This window comes from Triticum urartu, chromosome 2 (assembly GCF_003073215.2).
Source record: "Triticum urartu cultivar G1812 chromosome 2, Tu2.1, whole genome shotgun sequence".
Classification (NCBI taxonomy): Eukaryota; Viridiplantae; Streptophyta; class Magnoliopsida; order Poales; family Poaceae; genus Triticum; species Triticum urartu.
Genome location: NC_053023.1, coordinates 592,926,816 through 592,942,590, shown reverse-complemented (window position 1 = coordinate 592,942,590; position 15,775 = coordinate 592,926,816). Strand labels below are relative to the sequence as shown.

At 47.1% G+C, this 15,775-nt stretch overlaps 1 pseudogene; it reads right to left on the bottom strand.

Moving 5' to 3' along the window:
- Positions 1–9,441: 9,441 nt before the first annotated feature.
- On the bottom strand, positions 9,442–11,586 carry LOC125533720 (annotated as a pseudogene).
- Between the last annotated feature and the right edge of the window lie 4,189 nt (positions 11,587–15,775).

The following is a 15,775-nucleotide window of genomic DNA, read 5'->3' as shown; positions in this document are numbered from 1 at the left end:
GTACAGTCAGTCGAGCTAGAATCGTGCATATGGACTAAGTTGACAAAGCCCTTCGTCCCCGTCAACTTAGTAGGCCCACTATATTGGGTCCCAGCTAGCAGGGGGAGTGTTCATTTTTTGTGCGTAATAAGGAGGCACTTCCTTGCGTGTGAAGATATAGCTGGTGGGTCCGAGCTGTCAGCGGCGGTAACGCTTTTTTCGCGAAATACAGAGGCCGTTTCGGTGGATCCCAGATGTCAGGTGGAGCAAATCATTATTTTGCGCGTAATAAGGAGGCATTTCCTTGCGTGTGGCCGTGGACCCAACTGTCAGCCTCTCCACGTATAGTCCATTCAGATGCATGCCGGTCGTTGACCACGCTGACCACGCCACGCCGAGAGCACCAGGGCGATGGATGACGGCGAGGCCTAGGAAGGGAACAACACGGAGATTGAAGAAGCACGACTGCCATTGGATGGACATCCAACAGTATACAGGCCATCTGTGGAAAGCCTCAAATCTATGGAAAACAGCATACAGCCCATCTGCCATTATTTCAAATAATTTATAGCCCATTTTCTAATTCTTACGGTTTTTTGGAGCCCATATTCTTTATGTTAGCATTACAACCCATATTGTGGCCACGGTTAAAAAATTATACAAAATTTTGCATATGTCGGTGCGGTCTGAACTGTTTTTAATCCCAAAATTTCGAGTCACATTCAGACTGTCTAATAAATTTTCCACACATAAAAATCAATGCAATTTAAAATCTTGAAATGAAAAAAAGATATTTGACAATAATTGCCGGTTTGATGTGTTTTAAAAATGCGCAGCCCATTTCTCATTACTGATAGGCCATTTTCTCGGCCAGCCGAATGAAGCTCTCCTCGTCTTGAAAGATTTGTAGCCCAACAGGCCTGATAAAGCGACTTACTTGACAAATCACAAAAGAACTGGGCTAGCCATTTTCAGAAAAAAAAACTACTGGGCTGGTCTGTGGTAAACATAAAAGAAAAGGTTGTCTAGACAGGCCAGAGTGTCCCGCACAGCCCAGTTGACACCCTGCTTCCGTCTCAAAAAAAATTAGATAAATGCCACTCCAATTATGGCGATTCATAAAAATGCCACTGCAATTTTTGCAAACTTTGAAAAACGCCACTGCAGTTTGCAAACTTTGAAAAACGCCACTCCAGACTTCGAAAAATGCCACTAGAAATGGCATGAAATGGCATTTTTCAAAGTTTGGAAATTGCAGTGGCATTTCTCGGATACACCAGATTTGAAGTGGCATTTATCAAATTAACCCAAAACAAAAATAACTGGGCAAGCTGCTGGGTCCCTGGTGTCAGCCGCTCATTGTGCAATTCTCTCGTTTATTGACTACGTTGACAATGGCATGGGACCCAAATGTCAGAAATCCACTAGGAGGAGCCATTTTTTTATTGGCTTGAAATAAGGAGGCACTTGCTTGCGTACTGCCATGACCTTGGCGGGTCCCTACTATCATCCTCTCCACGTGCAATCATCTCCTGATTGTGTGCGCGTCAACTTGCTAGGCCCACAAGTCAGCCTCTAAACCGTGGAGGACAAATACAACCCATATAAAAAATAACAGCCCATTCCATACGCTCAAACGGAAAGTTCAACATTCAGAGGAAACTAACAGGTCTGATCCACATATAGAGTACTGAACTTCCACGTTGACAACCATCATAGCCAAGTTAACTATCTACTCCCACTAACACTCTAGTAGCGTACAAGTACTAACTTACTCTTAGCTAACTAGATGATGCCGGCCGCCATCTGCTGTACATGCTAAACGCCGACACCGGTGTCCTCCGCCTCGCTTTGGACTTGCCAGAGGTGCGATAGGGCGCGTTGCTCGCGCGCGTTGGCCCTTTCCATGCCGGCGTGGTCCACCGAAGTTTCGGCTTCCAAGCGGGAAACCCACTTGACGAGCTAGTAGTAAAAATCAGCGTCGCGAACATGTGCGTGCCCGACAGCCTCCAGGGCTATTTGTCGGGCGCCGGCCTCCACGTAGTCGGCCAAGTTGCGGGCGCTCTGCTCGCGACTCAGAGCGTCGGTGCGCTGCTGCTCCATGTCCCGCTGGCGGCGCAAATCGGCGATACGCTGCTCCTCCACCAGGAGGACGCGCTCCAACAACTCTTGCTCCTCCGCCATGCAGTCACGCTCCAACAACTCCTCGATCTCCGCATTGCCATCTAAAGACAGATAGAATGCCTCCTCCCTCCATCTGCCTTCCGGTGAAAACCCGAACACTAGTTCCGGCGGTGACCGCCTCCGGCGTCGCCTACCGCGGACGGGCGTGGGCATGGCGGACATGGCGAGCGATGTCGGGCCGGTGGGGGCTTATGAGGATATGGCGAGTTGGGTCACGGTGGCACCTGAGAAGGCCGGGAAACAGTACTTATAGGCGGAAGGTAGCGCAACGGTCATCAGAATTCAATGCATAATGGCTTAGCGCGCCAGCTTGCCGTGGAAAAGTAGAGAAACTGAAATTATGACTGTGCTGTCCCGTCCTGTCTGGGTCGCACGCCGGCATGGCGGTCAAACGAGTGCACTCGAATCATCTCCCTCCTTGTCAATAATGATTCCACGGATTTAAAGCGTATCTTTTTCGCATCAGTTAGGTGCCTTAATTATGGCCGGCTGCATGCAGGCACTCAGAATCGCTCGCAGGCAGTACGCGAAGCAGCATGCAACGAGTCACAGCCGAGGGCACGCATGCAGCCACTTAAATCGCTGGAATTAATTAGGCTTAAACTTATGCATGCCGTTAATTATTGACATGCCTTGGTCTTGCTGCCGGCATGGTGAGAGGTTTGAATTAAGCCCTGCAAACCGGAAAGGAGGTACTAGTACGTGCGTGATCCACTATTTATTCGTGTAGGATCAAGTAGGTCGTTTCTTGAATTGAGCCCTACAAACCCGAAAGGAGGTAGTACGTGCGTGATCCGCTATTTATCTGTGTAGGATCGATAGTGTAGCTTGTCAGTTTCTTCAGAGGTAGGCATTTTTATCCGTGTAGGATCGATAGTGTAGCATGTCAGTTTCTTCAGAGGTAGGCATTTTTATTCAAGAAACTGCCACTACGCATCTTTCGTCGCAAATAAAACTGCCAGGAGCGCATTTGTAGGCTAGCTAGTGATCGATCAGTAACTTGTACACACTGAGTGAACAAAAATAAGTAACTTTTAGTGCATCTCAATGATTCACAGATCATATACAAATATTTAGCTCCAAAAGCAAAGATCAGCCACTTCGGATCTTGCGTCGCAACTAAAACTAACTAGTACGATTCCCATACATAAGATCAACATGTTAATGCATCTCAATGATTCACAGATCATATACAAATATGTAGCTCCAAAAGCAGAGATCTAGAAAAAACATCTGTTCTTCCTACTAACATGGATGCTTCTCTTGGCCAACATTCAGTACAGACTGAAAGACAAATTTGTTTGTGAAGTCTACAATTCCTCTTGCAAACGTAAGTGGTTTCACCAACAGTTGGAACCATGAGAATGAACCACACATGATGGAGGAACATCCACTGCAATATGATTTGGTCTTCTCTCGATCACACCGCGAGACTATTTTCGGAATACAAACTTTAACTTAGGCAAAATGATGCCCATTGTATAATCAGACCAAAGCAATGAAGCACCTAGTGTTGGCCAATAAATAGTATAGTACTACTTTTCTGCAGTCCATGAAGTGATTATCCAATCTTTCTGTGTCTATTTTCAAATGGCACTGCATGCAGTGACTATACTATTCTCTTGTGCAGTTCAACCAAAATTGCGGACACTTTGTTTGTTTGCCAAATAGCAACGGACAGACATCTCTGTCTGCCCAAATATCAAGCAACTAGTAAACATATACCACCCCTTGTTTTTTTGGTTTAAACATGTCTCTTCCACTTAGCATCTGTCATGTTATGCACTGGACAATCTGATAGGGTTATGTTTTGCCCTGGACAATTTCATACTGAATTGATTTGCTGGTTCAGAGCAGAAATATAGCGCCTATTCTTCATCAGACCAAGGATATCTATGTTCGCAGTGATGGAAGAGGTGAAATCAATACAACCGAAATTGAGCATCCAATCATTGAATCCTGTCCTGCACCTCCAATGTAGGTCCACCCTGCCAATAAATTCACATGCAAACCACTAGTATTACTATCTAATGATAGTACAAAAAGAGTAGCAAGATAGTAGCAAACCATGTACCTTCATAATGAACAGCTCATAGTGCCACCAATTGGATATAAAGGTTTGGAAAAAACATGCTCCTAATGTTGAACCAGTTGGACTTTTTGTGCAGTTCCACTAAAATCGAGCATCCCTGTTTGCATAGATATTGAAAGTGTGATTACTCTAAAAGTGGCACTAGTTGAAGCATAGACTCACAAATATAAGCATTCCAATTTCATAATGGGAAAAGGTAGCAAGACTGTTTCTAACCACCTGTTTGAAGGAATAAATAAAGCAACAGTGGCTGATGTCAGGAAGGCATACATAGTTTTTTCTGAAAAACTGAGCCATTCCTGACCTTTCCTCTTCTTTTAAGAAAATTTTGTGCAGTTCTACTAAAATAAAATGCCATCACCGCCTTGACAATTCAGTGACACTGTACAAAAGGAAATGACTTAACATTACATCATGATGTCAGGTATGTAGTCGACAGGCATTAGAGACAAACATACAGACCTCCTCCGATAACATAATGAACATTAATTTTAACAAAGATGTGACTAGCTTTACCGGGATAATTTGAGTGAACTCTACACCCTTTTTTCCTTAATATAAGACGTTTTCGCGGTTCAATTTAAAGTACCCAAACGTCTAGTATTTAGAAAAGAAGGTAGTAGTTTTCTTGAGCACATATCTGGGAAAGCTTGGCACACTTTATTTATGTCCATACGCTAATGCAACACCATTTGAATACTACAAATATACACTAATCCAGTGGCTAGTGCAACAGTAGAGTAGTTAGTTTATTATAGGGTACAATACAATGGTTTTACTGAACAGATTTCAATAAACTCTAGCACTGGAAGGTTTCTATAAGAATTAATAATACAAAATGTAAAGGTAACAAGTTTCAGCATTGGTATACTAGCTCTGCATGAGCATTAAACCAAATACAAAAGTCTGAAGGTAACTAGCATTATTAACTAATGACAGTATAAAAAATTGCAAACCATGTACCTCCAAGGTAAATATCATTTCGAACTCGGGGGGACCTTAAAAATTGCTATCCCAATCTTGATAATCGATCAAACATAAAAACTTGATCGAACGAATCAAGAGAACAGCCGGAGGAGGAGGTGCCCACTCTTGACCTTTCCTCTTGTCTTCATAATTGTCTGTGCAGTTTAACCAAAATAAAATGACATCAACACCTTGGCATTTTGGTGACGCTGTACAAAAAAATTAACTTATCTCATGAAAGTGAGGTATGTAATCTATAAGCATTAACAGTGCAGAAATCTGAAGGTAGTAACAAGTTTCATCGTTGGTATACTAGTTGTGCAACAGCATTAGAATGCCTTAGCTGAAAAATCTTTAATACAACCACAATCAACAGCTAACCCTGAAATAATCCAGTGACATTAAATGGCATTGCTTAAATTTATCGGTGGCATTAGACTGAGAGCGGCATTGGTTAAATGTGGCATCACTTGAGCAGTAGCATTGCTTGACTTGACTGCTGGCGTTATACTAACAGCAAAAAAAGTGGCAATAAGAGCATGGGAGGACCATTCGGACAGTGGGCGCACCAGTACGATGTACCTCCACGGATGCAGAGTGGTGAGGGAGGTATGGTTGCCCAGAGCAACAAATATCCAGGCAACATATGTGGATTACGTCCCATTTTTGCTCTCTTTAGCCACCTTTTTCCTATGCGAGGACAACAAACCGATCGACCTGGTCATTCTCTATTGTGTTGTCATGCCTTTCTACCCTTCTTCAACCAAGAGACACGAGACTCGTTCCTTAGCTACTGATTTCCCCCTTTTCAACCTAGATGCGGGTTCGATGCCTACTCTCTTGGACAGTACAGTCTCCCTTCCTTTCCTTATTCAACCCAGACATGGATTAGTCTGCATGAAGTAGGGTTTCCTTTAATGGTGCAAATTATGGTTTTCGTCTGCGTGGCCAGCAGAGCAGAGGATAGCAAATTGGGAAGATGGTGGAGTGGAAAAAGATCCACATGCAACAACGTGGCAGATGGGGCAATAGAACAAGGTTATGGTTCGAAAAGAGGTAGCATACCTGAGGGTCGGCAGGAAGTGGCTTCGCTCGTGGTCGTCGTCCTCCGCACACACTACGACAGTGAGCTTGGGGACGGAGGCCATCTCGCGCAGGTGCTAGGTCTGAGAGGACGGCCTTGTCGTCAGTGCGTGACCTCGCTCGCCGACGACGAGTGCGTCAATGTTGCACGTCCTTTTCTTCCCCGGCGGATCTGTGACCACCGGTGAGGAGGGAGAGCGGGACCATCTTTTTTAGATCTGGAGATAGGGTGGTAGTGTGAGAAGCAAGTGGGCAGCCCTTAGCAAGAAAGCGCTCAAGCTCCGGCCTATATATCTTTTTTATACTACTAGTACTGGAGGTGGAGTAGTGGTAGAGTAGTTTATATTTTCTCTGCGTACAGTACCAGTTAGTCGTGTTTCAAAACTGATCGACACGCCATTAAAAAAAATAAAGGTCGATAACTAATGCGGCACCTCGGGCCAACGTGGCCAGATCGCATTTTGCACGAGAAATTACACACCATGTTTCATTGACATGTGGTCTCGTTCCAACATATCAATGAGACGACAGCGAGTAGTAGGAGTATTTCCGAACGGACGTGTAGGCCAGGGCGCCTCTTCGTGAACCGTGGCAAACTCGCAACCGTCCACCGACTCTTCGCCTTTCCCTCTCGATTTGGAACTGCTGTCGCAGGCTCTTCCTCTCCCTCCTCCATTTTCCTTCAACCCTTCACCCTTTCTTCTGCCATTGTTCGATCGTCTTCTCCATGGAGGGAATAGGCCGGAAACGACCCCGTTATTCTTGCCCTGATCTGAAAGATGACGTGGTGGAGGAACTCATTGATCGGTGCGACATCATCACCTCGGCTAGCATGGCAGGTTCGTTCAAGCCCATTCTCGACTCAACTAATAACATCATTACAAAGAACCCAAGAGTCAAGGAGCGGTTTGATCTCCCCTATCTTCTTCGCCGTGACCCTGATGATGACTGGCGCCGGCATGACGGAGGCCTCGCCCTGTGCAAGTTGATGCCGCTTGATAATGATACGTATGATGTTAAGATGCCATTGCTTGAGGGCAAGGCTTGAGCGGGCGCAAATGGAGATTGGGTTTTTTACATTGGGTCCAACTGCGAGTGGGAACTTGTGAATGTCTACACTCGTGACCGGGTTCCACTTCCAAAAATCTCAGCAGACTTCCAAGAGGTTGAGCACACTGGTATAGTACGCACGTTCAAATACGATCATGGTGACTGTCTTCTACGGAATATAGCAATTTGTCGAGTTCCCAACCGCTCTTGGAATTACAACAACTATCAAGTTGTTGCTATCTTCGACAAGCTTGTTGCCATCCTTTGTGGTTCGACTCAATGGACATTGCTCAAAAATCAGTTTCTGTACACGGATGAGTATTGTGATGCAATTCAGTACGAGGGCCTTGTGTTTTCTGCCACCACTAGTGGCACTGTTTTTGCATGGCATCCTCATGGTTTCGGTACGTTTGTCTTCCACCGTAATTATAATTGTTTCATCCACATGCATGCGGGTTAGAAAGTTTCCCTTTACTAATTAACCTTCTTCTTGTGTTTCCAAGGTCCTGCGAACATCCCACCACCTATACTTGAAAAATTTTATAACCAAGGGGGAGATGACGATGGTGATGATCACGAGCATGAGGACGAGCAGCGCCCACTACTAGGAAAAGGCCTACTAATGGCGCACTGGTTTTGCCTACTAATGGCGCATTACCAGTGCGCCATTAGTAGCACGCCACTAGTATATCTTACTAATGGCGCACCACAGGTGCGCCATTAGTATCTGGTATACTAATGGCGCACCAACTAGTGCGCCATTAGTATGTAACAGCATGCGCCATTAGTGTGCCTCCCGGGGGGCCATACGTAAGCATGGCTTTGTCATACTAATGGCGCATTCTCTGTTGATGCGCCATTAGTATCCTTTGGCATACTAATGGCGCACCTGGTGGTGATGCGCCATTAGTATGAATATTTGGTTTTTTTCCTTTTCTGATTTTTGGGCAGGTTACAAAATATATTATTAGACAGAATATAAAATATATTATTAGACAGAATATAGACAGCAGCACACAGCAACATTAGATTCATCGAATACAATAGAAGATTAGTCTCCGAATACAATTCATCATACTAGTCTCCGAATTCAAAAGACCGAACAAAGATAAAATATTACAAGTCTCAAGACCGCGAGTATCGAGTTTGTCTTCACATTACAAGTCGATATCGATCATCTAAACTACCATCACATAGAAGAGAGCTGTGGTCATCACGATGAGCATCATCGCGATCAAACTGGTCTTCATCCGGTTCCTCCAACGCTCCCTCCTCTCTCCCGTTAGATAGCGGGCGTATCTAGATTCGGCCTCCGCCCTAGTGGTGTACCCTTTGTAACTATTACCGCTGAAACGATGAACCTGTCTCCGACACTCCTCCCAGTCGTCGTAGACTCCGGGAACCTTACCCTTGTACACGACATACGACGGCATCTCTATGCACAAGCCAAACAACAGACAATACATAATCAATATGTAAGTATGCAACAAAAGGATCGGAAGAGAAAAGCAAGACATTAATAGCACGATTCATGGTCCTACTAATAAATAGCATCGATTACATCTAAGTTGAACGACTGTCCAAACCAAAGAGACATACGAATTCATTAAAGTATAATTACAACATGAGCCAATCAATGTTTCAGAACTACACATCACTACTTTCGACTCGACTCATCGGACAGGAACGTGGATGAAGCCGCCGTCTATCGTGATGGTCATGAAATCGCGGTTGTTGTCACCCTGCATTTGTAGCATTTCATCTATCTCACTGTTGGACGGTTGATATCTGAGGAAGAACTGCCCCGAGGTATGAAGGACATCTTGATGGATGATGTCCGCAAACTCCAACTAGATGCGAAAGAATTCTTGTCTGAGGTCCGCGTCCTGGACTGCCAACAAGCTCGCGGCCCAATCTTTGAGATTATCTGGTAGCAGAAGTTGATGATGGTCCCTTACGATCGCCCGCATGTGATGGAGGGCGTAGTAGGCATCCTTCTGACCGCCAGGCGGCTGCTTGACGCAGCAGAACTTCGTATTGTGTGAGAACATGTGCTTGCCGTACTTATGAACTGCCCTGGTGAAGGTGCCTCCAGATTTGGTGTAGCCGGGGAGAACATCATCAAGAACTTTCTTAACATTTGTGTAGTCTATGTTGGAGTTACGGTTCGGGTCGAAATACGTGGCCATGGAATATTTCGGGCTTAAGAGGATGAGTGTGCAATGTGTGTCACTGCACAGAACACAAAATGTTAGAAAAAAAAAGAACGATCGAAATCTAAGAAATCATATGTTACGGGGCGGTTAAGGGATGACTTACTCGGGAAAGTAAGCCACAAGGAAGTTATCCTTATCTGGGTTTGCCAGAATGACGCCTTCGAGGTGTGAACTCGCAACTTGGCGGTCCCCAGCGCTGCTCAAGTGCTTGGCACGCATGTAGAAGGGGTCGACTATCACGATGTCCGGGGTCTTGTCTCTAATGATCCGCATCTCCATACTCAGCGAGAACAGCCGAACGAAGGTGTAGTGCAGCGGATGAAGGTTAAACATAGCAAAGATGTCATCAAACCGCAGGACGATCGTACCCCCGATGTCGCCATCCACAAAGCCCTTGCCCTCTGTCACCTTGGCCATGAAAACCGGGTATGCCACATCCTTCTCTTTGAGATGCCGCTTCTCCAAAGAAAGAACACTGTCGTGCAGACTCCGCATAGCACCGGTTGCAGCATTCAGCATATTTGGCGGTAGCATCGCCCTACCCGCCACATGCACCCTCCTCGAGATATCCTTAGGTGTAGGTGGCCCGTCCTGAGCACGGATCGAACTCGGTGCCGGCTGGCTCGCACCGGCGCCCTTGTTAGTCTTTCGTTTCCGTCCCTTCTTCTTGATCTCCTGTAATGGGACCGAGTTCTGCTCACAGACCGCCTTCTTGAGCGTGTTGGGGCTGATAATATTTCGCACCTCAGCTATCTGAGGCTCGGTGAAGGCGGGAGCTGGAGGCGTGTCCTGAGAACTGAACGCCAGACGACGCCTGTTGCATTGGATTTCTCCGCCATACCAGCTAGATCGCGGTCGTCTTGGTTGGGTTCTTGAGAAAGAGGCCCGCAGAACTCGTCAGCGTACCCATGTTCGGCAAAGTACTTATCAACTTTGGTAAATGTACCGTCGTCGTTGTCGTCGCCATTCGGATCCTGTGCCATAGGGCTGTCCGGATCCTATGCCATAGGGATGTCCGGCAGGTCCGGTAGCGTTGCGGCATTCTTGCCATGGCTTGGCGCCGGCACGACTGGCGGTCTTGTCTGTGGGGTGGTGTCCCCTGCCCCCAAACGAATCTGGCTCTTTGGCCAAAGCAGGGGCCAGTTTACGCAGGTGCTGAGGGTCATCTCATCTTCTTCGTCGGCCCCAGCGGGTCGAATCGGAGGTAACAGCTCGTCGCAGCCTGGCAGCACCCGAACCACTTCAACCCCATACATTGTGGGTGGCATCGGATTACCGTGGAACATGGGGTTGCCCGGTTGAACGATTCTGCCCTTGGCGACATCGACCAACTCGGTGCCCACGAAATGCAGAAGAGTGCAAGGAACGTCGGCGGTGCCCTGCGAAAACATGTACAGGGCGTCAGGGATGCCTAGTCAAAGGCAAGGAGATGAAGTCATCGGCCGAGAGGCTTGGTTACTATGATGCCGTCGAGCTCGGCTAATGTCGAGGCACCGCCAACGGCGGGCGTGCAACTGACGGAGGGGCGCTTGCTGGCGAGGTGCCGGCCGGCGTACACCCGGGTGCATTAGGCTCCAATGCCCGTGCCGGCGCCAGAGACACGAATACCGCCTCCGCCGGAGACACCAATGGCGCCACCGCCGGAGACACCAATGGCGCCGCTGGAGACACCAATGGCGCCGCCTGCGCGCTGTGCGAGTTGCTGGCCGTGAAGCTGGGAATCGGGGGAGGCCCTTGTTGGCCGCCCGCAATCCATGTCGTCAGCCCATGAATCAACGTAGGCACCATGGCGTTGAGCGTCGTTCCAAGTTGTTGTTGCACTTGCTCTTGGACAAGCTCTGGAATCTGCACCACTTGTGCCTTGAGTTCTTCAACCTCGTGCGTCTGGCTTTTTGAGCTGGTCTTTTTCTCCTTCCGCACACCAGCGGTATAGTATGACCCCCATTTTGTGGACAAGCCTTTGCCGGCCACACGACCAGCTGATGTCGGCTTAGTGAGCTTATCCTTGTTTTTCATTACGTTCAACGCCCTATTTAAAGGGGTGTCAAAAGGGGAGCTCTTAGACGACCCCGCGCTACTGCTTTCAGTGTCCTGCAAAAGGAACGTGAACCATTTAGAAATATTGGGGATTAATTAGAGTGCAACCATATGGAGCTAATTACGCGGGGGTGTATTCCTTACCAGAAGAAGCTCAAGCGCCCTGGTCTTCGGATCCGTGGTAAGCTCCTTTGTTATCGGGTCCTCCTTGTACCGGGCCCTGACATAGTTCCTGGTCTGCTTGTCACCGCTGTATTTCTCGAAGCGGGGCGGTAGGCCTTGCTCGGCACGCTCCGCGTCCTCCTTGTCCCATATAGGCTCCGCCACTCTGTAACTGCCGGGACCGAGTTTGTGTTCCCCTAAGTTCAAATCCCGCATTTCTTTCCCCCACTGACTTGATTCGGAGGTTGCACTACTCTCGCACTTGATCTTGAACTCCTTGTACTCATCTTCGCTCATCAAAGCATATTTCGCCTTGATCTTCTCATAACTATCACCTTTATCAATCATTCTCTTCACCGCGCTTTTCCAAGTAGACAGGGCCGTGCTCATCTTCGTGAGGGTGGCACTGTTCACTTTATTCCCTGAGAGGCGTGTGTTTTCAAATTCGGCGGGGAACTTGTATCGTTCGTGCAGCTTCGTGAAGAGGAGGTTGCGCAAATTCCCTCGGTCCTTATGCCTAAGGTTCTCGATGTTGATCGAGACGGTGCTCCGGAGAATGCACCCGAGCTGAAGCGAGTACCCCTTGACTATATGTTTGGGCTTTGTTGGATTCCCGTCGGAGTCCACTTGAGTGAATTCCTCCTTGAGGGTGCGGAGCGCATTCGGGCGCCGGTCCTTCCTTTGCTTCTTCGGTTGGCTGCCATCTGTTTGTGCGCCTCCATCATCAGTGGTGGCATCCTCGGCGGCACCATCAGTGGTGTCATCCCCGACGCCACTAGGGGTTGTGTAATCAGGATCGGTGTCTTCCGCGGAGTCCTCATAGCAGTGAGGTTGTTCCTCCATCTCCTGGGACAGCTCCCAGAATTTCTTGCTGCCCGAACCACCGGCCTCATCATTGTGGGCCATGTTTCGCTCTAAATAGGAAAAAAGTTTGGTCAAAAAGTTGGTTATTGTCAAGGAACAAGATCATGGTCTCATCATTTAGGGTTTGTCGACACTGAGGCACCCTAAAAGCCTAAGCTTTCATCATTTAGGGTTTGTCAACGCTGAGGCACCCTAAAAGCCTAAGCGTACATCATTTAGGTTCTCATCGACACCGAGGCATCTGGGGCAGCCAAGTTAAGTTTTCATCATTTAGGGTTTATCGATGCCGAGGCACCCTAGGTTGGGCCTAATCACTTGGCACTAATCACTTGGCTCTATTGCCACCTATGGTTTAATGCAGCAAGAATAAAGGGGCAGTTGATCCTACTTAACTAAGTACTAAGATACCCCGGCCCATGCATTAGTAGCAAGTACCTCATATGTCCGATTTTTAGCAAAGTCATGCTAAAATTCACGGAAAATTTCAGCATGACCTTTGCTGAAAATAGGACATATGGAGTACCCGAATTTGCCGGAACGGAAGTTAATCGACATTCCGGCAAACTCAAGGGCCTCTCGGGGTACCTGCAAAATCATCACGACACAATGGTCGAAGACAAAACCCAGCCACAGACCATATGGTCCTCTGCTTTCATATGGACAAAAATCAGCTCAACTTATGTGAGCTTCCATTCCAGATATAATATGTCACCCAACAAAAAATTATAGTGTATGGATCATGGCATTTTTTATTCTACATTTTTATTCTATGGATCATGCGAGGAAATTATAGTCTATGTCATTTTCTGAAACATATTTTTGCCATGGCAATTTTGAATCAATAGACATACTTCTCAAAAGAGGCATGATCAAATTCTGGTGCCCTTGACTTACTAGTATTTATCTCTTATGACTGATGAATGTGCATTGAGTCCAGAAGCAAAGACACTACAGTGAAATGAAAAAACCTTGGAAATATATTTATGATAACTCTAAATGGATCAGAAGGTGCAGATGCACTTGTAAAAAAAAGTATGCATTTGCAGCAGCTTTGTTCTGATTATGACACCATTCTGTTAAGAAGGAAAAATAACATTATCATCCCAATTCATGGTTGACCAGTTCAGAACTAATGCACATTGACCACATAATATTATTTTGCAACCACTCAGTTTGTCCTTGACTGGGACACTTGAAGCACAAAACAACTAATGCAGAGCTAGGTCTACTTTGGTTCTGACAGATCACATCCTGGTGCATATGTGGGGTTTTTTACTTAGAAAATACAAAACTTATATTATTGTTTTTATTTTGAACCAGAGCCTAACCACCTCTACAGTTTACAAACTAATTCAGATAATCACTAATCAAGAAGATTGGTGATACATATGATGGAATTGTCAGTTTAGTGTTCCACTATGATGCATTGGTTCACCTGTGATTTCCTGATGGCACTGGCCATACCTTTGGTCATTTTCGTTGTAAATATTCCAGAGTTTGACTGCAATGATGCTTAAACAGCAAGCTATTATCTTACTGATCTTGTACATATCTCCAAGTCTCTTGGGATCTTGTCCAATATTTTCTAAATGAGGCGATAGCTAAGGAAAACTAGTTCAGGCTTGTTGCTCCAGCTGGCAGACAAGTTAATGTAGAACTCTATTTTTTTCTTAGCTGGCACAAGTTTGTCTAGTGTGAACCTCAACTAATAAAATTGTTGTGTGTTAGGACCATACACTAGAAAGCCTCACTGTCTGGCTTTCAAACTGTTAACCTGTTGTACTGTAAGTATAAAAGATAACAAACTAACATATGGAGATTGTGAGAGAACCTAGAAAAATGCACTCCTCTTATAGTGATGCACAAACTAGAAACTGTATACCAAACACACAAATAGAAACCCAGCTCCGGGAACTAGAGTAGCATATTCAGTAAATCAACTTGTAGTGGGAAGTACAGCAAGTTAAATCAAGTAGTCAAAGACAATAGGATTAGTGTACTGAACCACGGAGCAGAGGTGGAGCGGAGACCGGAGTTGATGTGGCCGGAGTTGAGGAAGACGACGGCGACCCGAGGAAGAGGACGAGGTGGATCCGGTGCTGTGCGGCTCCTCGGCGATGGCGGATCCGGTGCAGTCCCCCTCCTGGATCGGTTGCGAGGCGAACAAGGACACTATTACTGCTCTGCTCTATGTAGCAAATCGACAATAGCCAAGAACAGACCTTCCCAGCGGCGAGGTCCCAAAGCGCAGCGCCGACGAGATGGCGGACCCGGCCTTGCTCCGCAGCCACGGCAGGAAAGCACCGTCCTCCTTCACCTGCAGGGCGGCAAATTTGATTCCATCGACATTCGGGAGGGGGGGGGGGGGGGGGGACGGGGGGATTTCTTCCTCTCTTTCTTTGCTTGCGGTGAACCCTAGCTAGCCCAGATAGCTCACCTTGGGGATGGCTGCGAGGGGAGCCGGAGCGGGTCTGGAGCGGGCGCGGGGGTTGTCGGAGCGGGCGCGGGGGAGCCGGAGCGGGTGTGGAGCGGGCGCGGGGGTCGTTGGAGTGGGCCAGGGGTCGTCGGAGCGGGTGTGGCGGCGGGGGAGGGAAGGGGGATCTCGCGAGGGAGAGGGAAGGAGGGATCGGGCGAAGCGGTATCCAGCTAGACACTATAGCAATGGCGCACCATGGTGCGCCATTAGTATTTTTTTTCTGAGAGCAATGGCGCACCCTCCTCTGGTGCGCCATTAGTATTTTTTTTCTGACAGCAATGGCGCACCCTCCTCTGGTGCGCCATTAGTAACATTTCTTTTTCATTATTTCTTGTTGCATCTAATAATTTGTTTTTTATCAAATTTGTTATTTTCATGAGGACTAGAACAGAAGATATCATCAAATATCATCAATTTTTTTGAAAATATCTTCAAAAAGTGGGGGAGGGTGCTGGTGTCGGTGGCGGTGGTGGAGCGGGCCGGGGGAAGGTGCGGGGTGTCAGCGGCGGCGGTGGAGCGGGGGAGGGTGCGGTGGGTCGTCGGCGGCGGTGGAGTAGGGGAGGGTGCGGTGGGTCGTCGGCGGCGGTGGAGCGGGGGAAATATTGAATATGAAAAAATATCATCAAATTTGAAAAAATATTCATGAATTCAAAAAGTGCCCATGAA